Below are 12,607 nucleotides of genomic sequence, written 5' to 3'. Positions count from 1 at the left end.
ATCATAAAAACACGAATACTTCTTTTTTAAAAAAAATGGCCAGTCTAACGATACAAGTATCAGTACAGAGACTATGAAATAAGCTTGTGTAAAAACACGTTTTTAAATAAATATTTCACGTTAACTATGTCAGTAATCGAACCCGAGACCTCTTGCATGGTAGGCAAACGCGTCGACCATTAGCGTCAGTTAAGTATTGATACGATGCACAGAAATAAGTTTTTCGTGGATAAATGCGATGTGACGTCCGTCCAGCTCCAATGCTTATCTTATACCTAATCTTTAAAAACAAGTTTGCTTTCGGAAGAAAATTAGGTTGTTTGTTGTCTGTTCGGCTCACTCTATCCTACAAATTTATTTGAAAATCGCGCACAGCGAAATCAACGAAAATTAAGAATAATAAAGTAAATGGCAGATCACATATTTTTGATTTTACTAGCTTTGTAATGTTCTGTATGTTATTAACTTCAGAATTAAGGAGGAAATTTGAAATTAACATGCAAGTAAGACTTAATATTTGTGCCTACAGCCAAGGTATTTTTTTAACGTTTTCGCCTGTATTTATGTACGATTATCTGTGTTCTGTTATAACTTCATCATTGAAATAAATAAGAGAGTTATAAAGTCACGTATTCTATGAAGACTCGTGTTACACCACAGCCACACAAGAGTTAGGAAGTAAAAGTCACAAAGGTTACTTAGAAGAAAGTTGTGTAAATTGAAATTATTTGCTTACTTTGAAAAACTGTGACGTGGCTTTCACTAAAGGCAGATATAATTTATTGACAGCATAGGCAGTTTTTATATATTTTTTTAAGTATGTCAGTTTCTTTTTGAAAAAAAACAGCTTTTTTGTGTTTAGTTAGGATTTCTTATATCTAAAAAAATAGAACAACAAAGTTTACCAATAATATGCAATATTTCTTTCCTGTCTCTAACTCTTTTGAGTTGCTTTGTCCAGATTATATTATAATCAACCAAAAGTAACTGAACAAAATTTTAGCCACCTTCTTCTTCTTGCAGTGCCTTTTCAGGTCTCCCCGACGTTGGTGATCACCACAGCGAAAGCATCTTGGTCCTGCGCTACTCCGCAGCCAGGACAACTGCTTATTGGATGTACTCACCATAGTTATTCATGGGAAAATATGACCAGAGTGTTTTCCCGTTGCCTTCTCTGGTGGACCTTCCCTTAGCTGGTTGGTTCTGGTTTTGAGGCGCCGGAAATTCGCCTTTAGTCTCCTCGTTATCAACTGTGATCACATGCCCGGGAATCGCGACGTGGACGCTCACAAGTAAGACTGGTCAATAGTGTTGCCGGTGGAATGCAACTGGGCGTTCGCAGCATTTTATAAAATCACACCCTCCAGCAAGACGTGACTCACTGTGACCCAACTGACGGTTCGAAAGCCACCTTGCCGCATTAAAAAACTTTCCAGATGTATAAAAATGTATTTGAAATAAAAAGTCACCTATGGAATCAATCAAAACTACACAAAGGAATTGTGTTGTCTACATATAACTTCCAAAATACAAAAATCCGATTTTTTCTAGTTCTCCAAACTTTCGAATTGCGATTTCTCAAAACTGTGTCTTTTGTTTAGAAGGTGTATTGCAATTTTGAAAGTTGGATTGTGCAATTATTGTCGAATCAAATATTTTTTTGTACCTACCTGTCATTTGTTTTAATTTTGTTAATATTTTAAATGTTCTTTTTCAATATTTGTGTGTTGTTTAACTGTTTGTCTCATTTTACATTTTTTTATAATTTTCTCGTAACTCGCGTACTATGGGCAGTTATAAAGGATTACGGGACGTATAATATATTTTGACTTTTATAGGTGTGTGTGTGAGTGTTGCTAGTAATTTGCAATTGATCCAAAATTAAGAGAAAGAGATGGATGTAGGGATGACTAAAAGATGGTCAAAGGTTTAAAGGAAGTAAGTGACTCATCCTAATGTTTCATGAACAATGAAGTTTAGTCGTTTCATTGTTATGTAGCCTGAACAGAGAACGATTTTGACGAGAAAAAAACCAGGTGTTTTGACGTAAAATATAAAGAGTTTGATGACTTTGAATATTGGACTCTTCTTATTGAAAAGATTGCCAATCCCCGACAGAAAGACAATCGCGTGCATTTAACATGTAAGATATAATTAGATACATAGGTTCACCCTTGTTATTTATGGGTGCGTGTGTGAGTTCTTTGTCAGGGTAGAATTAGCGATATTAAAGTTGTTCAAGTTGTAGCCATCCTTTCACTACGGCTTTCTATTTAAATTCGTGTACCATTACGGTGCATAAAGCACTGTATTTAATTACACGAAGGCTAGACTCACAGTCCTACGCTTCAGTAAAGTCAAGGGTATACGGAATATGAAAGAAAAAATCAAAATTTAAAATAAAAAAAACATTTCTGGGTTATAAACCCGAAATCTAAGGCTCTTTTTTTTTTTTTTTTTTTTTTTTTTTTTATATAGGAGTTGCTTTATTATTTACCTTGCTTATAATATACAAGGTTTATATTTCAAAAGTGGATTTTTCTGCAAATTAATTTCTTTGAATTTATCTAAACTGTTGGGATCAGGAGGGATATACTAATGTGGGCCAATCAGGAACTTCTCAGCATTTGCTTATGTGGAGAGGAAACCACTCAAAACTCTTCAGGAGAAGCCGGCCTGTTGGCAGTAGTCAACAGGCCTTCCGTTCCACTAGAGTGTTCGGCATTTTCTTCCCTGAAATCTTAGGCTCGATAGTCATTCTCTAGGTCTAGAAAGACGAATCTCACCTCGATTTCCATTTAAAATGTGAATCTAGAGGTTAGCGTGTTAGCTTGCTATGCCCGAGATCCCGGGCTCGGGTTGGGTTCACATTGATATCTCCGACAGCGTCAGCACATACTGTTTTACCTCTTAGTTTTCAGAAGCATCTTGCCTCTGGATAGAAAGAGCAGTCTGGCAGCTGAACATGATCACTTTAGAGATCAACAGCTTTCACATTAGTGAAACTATATTTTAGAGCCAAATACTCTTGATATTGGAGAGAATTGTGCTTTCATATCGCACGTATACAGAGGATTTAGGTTCCGAGTCAGTACGCAAGCGACGCTATTAGTGTTGTGTTTATATTGCTGTGTGAAGGACGCAACGCAGACAAAAATATATAGTGACTGAGAACCGGTTGAGTCAATTTTATTTCAAAACAAACGTCAACTTCAATTTATTCAAAAAAAGTATTAAAATGACCAATTTAGCTTTGCGATTGTTTTGTTCTGACTTACCGATAATCTTAGTGATTTATTTGAGTTTATGTCATTCCGTGGATAAAAACATCATGTGTTTGGTGACCTGATCTGACTTAATAAAAATTACGTCACTATCTTGTTTATCAAAGAGCATTTATTTGATTGTTTGTTTTAAATCTAATAATGACTCATTAAATAAATGTCTAGTTTAAACTTATGATAATTTATTTTCATTACGCTTTTTTTTCATGGATTCATAACTGAATGCCTTCGCTTTAATTTTTAAAATACGAAACAATCGACGAAAGAATACGAAGGTGTCACAGTGTACACTCTTCTTTTGCAGTTTCTCAAAAAGTTGATTTGTTGAGTTGAATCGTTTTCGTCCTAAAGGTGTGATATTATCGGGCGATTGTTCACAGGTTCCTCGTTGTGCCTATATAACGCTTTAAATATATTTTTCAATTCATTATGATATTTTGGTCAATTTCAAGGAAAGAATATTGAGAAGCATTTTTCAACTATCCAAGGATATAATTTTTTATGTAAAACTGTATAATATATTGAGCTTTTCTACTGACATTTTTTGGTGGAACTGTATTTTAATTCCCATTTTAAACCTGGTCACTGGTAAAAAAAAATTATAAATAAATGTGGAAAAAAAATTATAAAGTATTTTTATTATTATAACTAAAACTGTATAGTTAATTTCGTATATCTGACTTATTTGGATTTGTATTAATGCCACTTGATTTATTCAGCAACATACATAGATTAAATAAGAATATGCTTTTCTATTTAGTCCCTATTAAACAGGACTCAAATTCTCCATATCGAGTCTGTTCAACACCGTTTACTAATAAAAGTGGCATGATTGCTCGGATTGTGAAGGTATACTAATTTCTAGTTTTAAAATAGAGCAATCTCCTAATCTGTCATCATAAGAGAAACGAAGAACGAAGAATACGCGTTTTGAAAATACTTAATGCTTTAAGTGATGCCTCGTCTCTGTTGCAAACAATTTATTTTTATGCTCCCAGCAGTGTCACCAGAAGTCGAAATTTGCAATTTATCAAATCTTCTAAGAGCAGCTTTTGTTTTTGTGGCATGTGCAGAAAGTGTAGATTAGTCATATCGTCGCACAACCTGGCATTTTTGGAATAGATCTTCCCGATTTCCGAAAACCTCGTTGCCATTAACACAGTGTGGAATAAAAATGGATTGACAAATGGTTAGCTCGACTTTATCTTGTCCACTCCTGTCTAGTTTTAAGCGTTCTATCCATCTCACTGTACACCTCCCATCTTTACAAAACAACATGACAAAAAACTTAACTTATTAGCTCCATATGTTTTGATTGAATACTTAGTAAACGCTGTTAAAATAAAATAGGAGAATGATTATGATAAAATTATAAATAAACTTATTAATGAAACTTCTTGGTTTAGTTTAACTTTTTATTATTTTGACCAAGAAGCGCTTTCGCCTAAGTAGGCATCTTCAAGACTGGTGAATTGTTTACAACATTTAAAGTTTTTATACTATTCTTAACATATTTTGGAGATAAGATCAAATAAGTATTTAACAGGGGTTAAAATGAAGATGCCTACTTAGGCAAAAGCGCTCGTTGGTCAAAATATTAAAAAGTTAAACCAAACCAAGAAGTTCAATTGATAAGTTTATTTATAATTTTATCATAATCATTATTATGATAAAATTATAAATAAACTTTTATAATTATATCAATTTAAGAGTTTTATCAAGAAATATAAAAAAAAAAACAACATTAATATTATTAAAATAGGAGAATATTAATTAGTTAGTTATACCTTGATAAAGAAGCTCGTGTAGATCTGAAACCGGTCAGTATAAAAAATGTAAAATAAATGGTTAGAAACAAAGTTCTTCTATGTGTATTTATTTTGTGTTAAAAGTAAAATTTTATCTAACATGTATTTAGGGCACGTTTTAAAGTTACGACAAATGTTTCCCTTTGAACGAGACACCGCAGTAAGTATAATATTATTTTTAATTAAAAACGGCACATTAAAATTGTAAAAGAATAATCAAATAAAATAAATGAAAAATTTGTAAATTAAGCTTCTCGATGACGAAGCTGAATATATACTAGCATGCCTTTAGTAAGCTGACAATACGCAATGTATAGTAACCCCTGCTTGCTATAAACAGTCCTGAGTTAGCACATGGGAGATAAGGGATGTCATGTTTTCAATTAAGGCTCGTAACGTTATCAGTCACCGCAGACTGGGGTGACTTCCGCTTCCGTTTGCATTTAACCTTGAATTTATGGCGGGATTTCATTGCTAATGATTTGAATTAAACAAGGCTTGAATTTCAAAAGTACATTTGAACTTGTGTATTTTCAAAAAATACTTATCATGTTGTCCGTCCGAAGACAGCATATAAAACTAAGCGCTTTTACTGGCTTTTGAATGGTTCTAGTTCCCATGATAAACAATTTATCAAAATAACATCATTATCATACCATCTGTTTATATTGTATTTTATAACATTATGTACCTGGCTGCTTTAAACCTTTAAACTGCATTTCTTTTATGTTTGTATTTTATTTATTTATTTTATTTTTTTTAATTTTTAATATCTAGCTTCTGTAGCTTATTTTTTTATTTTTTTTTTTAAAACAAACCCATTTTATTTCTTTATGTTGAACTTTTTAAATTTATGTTGTTTATATACTCGTTTTTTTATTTTTATTTTTATACCAACTATACTTCTGAACTCTGTTCCTATCTTTTATTTCTTTATATTGTATTTGAAAAAAATATGTTGTTTATATTCTCATCATTTTTTGTTTATACAATAGGGGAAGGCAGAGAGAATGGACCGCCACACACGTCTGTCCTGGCATACAATCCTAGCCTCTTCCACATTCATACATGCCCTTCGGTTCTGTCTGCTTTTGACATGACCAGACTTAAAATTTTGGTTTATCTGATCATGCCACGTCTTCCTTGGTCGTCCTCGTCTCACGTTGCCGTTAATTTTCGCCATATATACTTGTTTTACCATTCTTTCGTTTTTTCTACTCTTCCATCTCTTGAAAACATGCTTCCCAGATACACAAATTCTTCTACTTGCTCGAGACATTCGTTGTTTACATTTATTATGCAGTCAGTAACCTCACTATCCCTTTCAAATACCATCACTTTTGACTTACTTTCGTTCATCGCCAATTCGCTCTCCAGGCATACATCATACATTCTAGAGACTATTTGCTGCAAATCAGCCTTGCTGCTTGCTAACAGAACTGCATCATCAGCATACAAAAAGCAGCTAACTGAAAAATTCATGTGTCAATATGTCCATGTATTTATAATTTTCTCAAACTAAACGGTTTGGGTAGGTAGGAAGAAATTGCCTTAAGGCAATATGCCCGCCCTTATATGTATATATATTGTTTATGTATACAAAGTGTCAAATAAATAAATAAATGAATATCTTTTATTGCTTTATATTGTATTTTTTTTATAACCTCATGTATTATATAACTTCCATGTATGTCAAAGCCTTATGGGCGTGAAAAAATAATAAAATAAAAATAAAATTAGCTCGACAGTCCTGGGTGGGCCTCGGCTAAATCCTGGAGTCTCCTCCACTCTTGCTGGTCTGCTGCCCTTCCTCTCCAGTTCCTCACTTCCAACATTATCGTATCGGCACTGATGCAGTCCATCCATCGTATTTCGGGCCTCCCGTGTCTTCTTCTTCATAGCGGTATAGAGAGAATTAAGCTTTTTATGGGGTTTTCGTCGTCCACTCTAATTAGAATAAAGTAATTATATGGTCAGTCCACCTCAAGCGCCCCACCTTGATAGAGTTGATTACATCGGGCGCTCAAGTTTTTTCACAAAACTCCTTGTGAACATTATATAAAATTATCTATAATATCTTTCCTAAAAAAAAATATACATGTGCCTTCACTTGTGAATTACACATAAACACGCTTATACATATATGCTGTACAGATATATTTAATTAATTGGGTTAAAATGTGCCTAATACGAGTCATTATATCGTAGGAATGTTCGTATTGAACGAACAAACAAACGTTTGATGTGGGTAATCGTATTTTGGAAAGTAATAATTTCGTATTCGTATTCGTATTCGTATTCGTATTCGTATTCGACAAATCGAAACCTATTTAGAATTTATGTTCCAGTAACAGGTAACTGTTAAGAACATTTATTACATTACAGCCTGTCAAAAAAAACAAGAAAACGGTGAAAAATAGAAATAAAGTTGTATTTTTCCGGAAAAACAAAGAAATCAATATTCTTTTTAATGCGTTTTTTAGTGTACAACTTACTTAACAAACATATTTTTATTCTTAGAGGTGGAGTTTAGTGCTATGCAAACTTTTGACGTCACTGCAACCTGTGAAAATCTATTGTGACGGGTCGTCGTGAATAGTTCTCGCCCCCCAAGCCCAGGTCTATAAAGAGCCCGATCTTTAAAAGGCTACTGTGTGGAAGGCGAGAGTTTAAATTTTGCCAAATCTCCCTCTCCAAGCCTAGATCCGTAAAGTGTCGGGGTATTAGATAAGGAGCGAGCTCATGAACATCCTAAGGTTTAACCAGTGGGCCTCCGAGGATGAGGCTCTTTTGAGGAAGTTTTGGTAAGATTCATTCTCACTAGGTATTTCTTTAATCTGCAGTGCCCTCTGCGGGCTCTAGTGATAGGCCTCACTTGATTACGGCTGAGATTTATTAGGTCGAAAGGAAACCTTTGCTAGTACCTTTTTATCAGTTTGACAAAAATAAAATATGTTTTGTAAATACTATTGTTCTACCAATGCAAGTACTTTATACACCATTAGGTTCGGACAGCGGTAAAAATACTTTTTTTTTGAGATGTAAGACACGAAATATTTAAATCGTGCGTTAAAATGTTCAAAATAGTTTGGTATGTAAGTATGAACATAATATACTAAAAGTATGCTACGTTGAATAATTTTAGGCGAAAAGTAAAGAAAGAATATATTAAATTAGGCCAATTCACGAGTTCTAAGTTTATGAAGGCCCGGCCATTATTTTCTTTAAGGAACGAGGTGCCAAAATTGCAGAAGGGACTTATTGCCAGAACGAGAAAAGCAATTTGTATGAACTGCAGCCATTAACCTAAATCTTATCTACCCAGTATCTCAAAAAATATTTCAACGCAGGGCTAAAAAATGCGTTCAAATGGGCTCAAACAAGAAATGCAAATATTTTGGTAAAAAAGTCAATAACATTTCCTAAAAAACCGAATTTACAAGTGTTACTGGCGATTTCCCTCTTTTTGAAACGTCAAAATGTAGCGGGCGTACTCGACTTGGCGGGAACGGTTGGTTTGAGGCTGTCTGCGCACGCGCGGCAATGCTGTACCGATCATTAACGAATTTTCCCGAGCGCTGCCGAAGGTTTCTTCTAAGGCAGTGTATTTATATGGAATCGTTCCGATATTAGAGATTAGTATTTAAGTATGCCTATGTATGAGGCTAGCTCGGCATATTTACGTAACATATCAATATATTGATTGTTTTGGCATTTAAACAAAGATAATGATGAGACGCTAAATGTCAATACACATCTTCACTTACACAATGAATAAATTGGAAAACCCTCAAAAACAAAACATAATACTTTACTTTGGTGTATGTTTTTATCACTAAGCAAGCTTCAAATTCGGCTCGAAATCATAGTACCTACTTCAAAAATGCTGTCTTGGACACTAACGAACTTTAACTTATCATCATCACATTATGATCCGCACCTGATTGTGCATAGGGTACAGCAATAGTAAAGTACATGCAGTATATCAATGCGTGAGTATCTAAGCAAAACCGGTCAGCTGCAAAAATCCAGTTTTGCGTAAATTGAATTTTAAAGTTTGGTTGTTCATTAAAAATCAAGTTAAGTTTTTTTTAAATATATTTATTGTTTTTATTATTTTTAACGAAACATATTTTAATACATTAGAGAATTTTTATGAAATAAAAAGCAACATAATTTTGAGAAAAAAATAATTAAGTAAGATAAGAAAAATATAATCAGCTAAATAGCTGGTTTTCCTTGAGAAGAAATCTGTGCTGGTTGAGTTAGCCGGCGACATTGTCTAACTGAATTTGAGTTGTATCAAATTCAACACTGTCTTCATCTTCAGATATAGATATAGCATCTATCACATTAGCAGAAGGAAAATGATTCTTATACCAATGATGGAATTCTTCAGGAATGACTCCTGTATTGCATAACTTTAATAAGTCTTTTTTTTAGCAACACTAATTGGCAATGCATTTTTGTGCAAGTGAAATAGGTCGACATTTACCAAAAACATTAATCGATTTATATCCAGGTTTGTTTATATTTGTATTCAATTATACAGTTAACGGAATGCCCATTTACGTCGACGTTTCTATTCTTGATTATGTTTTTTGATAATTCACTTAAATCAAAGAAATCCCCAAACTTAAATTCCTTAACGTTGTAGGGGGAATTTACTTTATATTTGGGTCAATTAGACCTTGCCAGTCGAAAAATGGTCATCCAATCCCTCATAGTAAAAATGGAACTTTTTTTTTTTGCTGACTCGATGCTACTATTCATCGAGTCAACTTTCATGTAACTATGGCCGCTTTCCAAGAACTTATGCTCGATGATTTAAATGTGTGTTGTTGGTCATGTACATAAATAATGCAGAAATGTATTGATTGTGGCTGTCTGCCACACGTATCTGAAAACAAGGATTACTCTGTCGTCTCATCTAAAATGTTATCTTTGATTTACCAATACAGGCATGAACCTATCTCCAAACTTCCTCTATTTTCATTGACCAGAGATAGCAGAGAGCATTATTGGGAGTGGCAGCCTCATACAAAGTTTAATTGTACGCACATAGTTTACAAGAGTGTGGTATTTGCATGTATGACTTCCAAATATGGTATTTGCAGCACTGATTGTAGGTCAAAAGCCAAAGACTTGAATTTTAAGTCTCCGGACAATGCCCGTTCTTTATTTCGCTATTTTTCAGCGTTGCATTCTTGTTTTTTCTAATTTGATGCATTCGTTGCATTTTAATTTGATGCCCGTCATATTCCTGTTGTATTAAAAGTATGTCATTGCTATCAGCTTGTTTATATTTTATACACGTAAGGCACTGGCCCTTCTTGGCATTTTTTTAACCCACTTAGCATTTTTTCGCTCTAACGAGGTTTGTTATGTAGATATTTTTACAACAATGAAAACTAGCTAAACTCACATATTTGTTTTGACTTATAATAAATTTCTTGCATGTGATACTGTTTAAGTAACAAAAACCAGACAAAGACACTCAACCGTTTTTCCTTGTATATTCACGATTAAAAACATAAATTTCCAGTACAAAAAATCACTTAAAATCATTAAAATGATTTTTTTTGTAAAGATTTGAGAAAAATGCTAAATATACCTGTAGATAGAGGATACAAATTTGAAGTAAATGATATTCATAACTCAAATTTGCCAAGAACGTAGTTAACCGGTTTTCCTTGTATACCCACGAATGGTGATTCTGCAATAATGCGTAATTATCAATAGAACTTTTGGGAGGCGAACCTAAAAAACGTTCTGCCAATCTATATATTTATATAATCTTTGTAAGATTATATAATAAGCAATGTTTGTATGTGTGTCCTCTATGGACTGAATAACTAAGGGACCGATTTACATGCTCTTTTTAGCAAAATGTAGATCTTTGCCACGAGCATATTTATAGCTATTAAAATCTTCAATATATTGAGTAGAAAAAAATTTAGGATCGTAAATATTTTTAATGAGGTTATTTTTTTCATATCTAAAAAACGCTAGTTTTTTAATTTTTACAAACAACATTCGTTTTTTATGGATCCCAGTCAGATTATTATTTCATTGAATTCCTAATAATTTCTACCTATTTATTTATTTTCACTGGATTTTTGGTAAAATTAAAATAATATCAACTGACATTTGAAACATTTTTGAAAATCGCATTCCTAAATACGGTACACCCCTAACAATGTGAGAATACATGTTTATCAAAATTCTCTGTCCTCACAATTTATGCGAACCACAACAATGTTTTAAGCATATGCAAATGTTCGCAGATGGACTGGATTTCCTCCGTAGGGAGTCATTTAGGTCTAAATTTGTTGCAACAGAGAGGAAAACATTTTTGAGAGGAAAATGTGGAAGTCTAGGCATTTACAGGGCTTATGACCTGTCATTGGCTGGTTTAAGCGGCCACTTTACACACTGTATAACATTCACCATTCTGCCTATGTTTGAACCTCCACATTTCCTCAACTCTTTCCATCTGTTGACTTTTGTGAAGTAAAAGAGCTGAAACCTTTATCATGTGCGTGAGATTCATACGGCTGAACCGATTCACCTACTAGGCAACGCCTGAAAACAAATTTGTTTTTATACTTCTTCCATTACCAGTTAGTAAATTCAACAATGTTTTGAGTATGTCCGAATATTTGCAGGCGGGCTGGATTCCCTCCCTGGGGAGTCATTCAGATCTAAATTGGTTGCAACAGAGAGGGAAAACACTTTCGAGAAGGGAATATGGAAGACTAGGCATTTTAAAGTCTAGCGTCTTAATATTTAGGCTATCTTAATTTGCCACTTTACACACTGTTTAATATTCACCATTCTGCCTATGTTGAAACATCAACATTTCCACAACTCTGATAAAGCCTTGTAAATGTCTAGACTTCCATACTCCCTTCTCAAAAGTGTTTTCTCTCTCTGTTGCAACAAATTAGATCTGTTATTGACTCGTTTAATTGGGCTCTTCACATACTATGTAACATTGATAGTTTTTCCTATTTAAACATTCATATTGATTATCCGCCTTAATGGACTTTCAATATACAAAAGGGATATTTTTTTAATGAAATTCACTGTATGAAACAATGTCGTTCAATTGAAATTATGCAAAATGCATAATATTTATATCTTTTTACACAATGCATTGAAAGCATATTTATAAAACCCATTATTAAAACATCCCGTATCATGAACACTGAAGTTATGTACAATAGGATTAATTATGAATTCTTTTCTAAAACGATAAACTCATTGCAACAGAGATGAATAACATTTTGCACATTTCATAAAACAAAAGTTTTAAGATGTGCATGTGAGTCGTAAGAAAAAAATACAGAATTTCCCAGAGAGCCAAAGAACGAAATTAAAACGATGTAATATATTTTTTTTTCTTCAGCCTTATTCTTTGCACTGCTGGATAAAGGCCAATTCCAAACTCCCCATTCCTTCCTACCACCTACTTTCATCATCCATGTTTTGCCGGTTATAGAGGCAATGTCC

Source organism: Micrasema longulum, unplaced genomic scaffold (assembly GCF_059751315.1).
Source record: "Micrasema longulum isolate JH-2025_06_02 unplaced genomic scaffold, ASM5975131v1 h1tg003224l, whole genome shotgun sequence".
NCBI classification, from domain to species: domain Eukaryota; kingdom Metazoa; phylum Arthropoda; class Insecta; order Trichoptera; family Brachycentridae; genus Micrasema; species Micrasema longulum.
The sequence above is the reverse complement of the archived record's forward strand: the minus strand, read 5'-3'. Positions refer to the sequence as shown.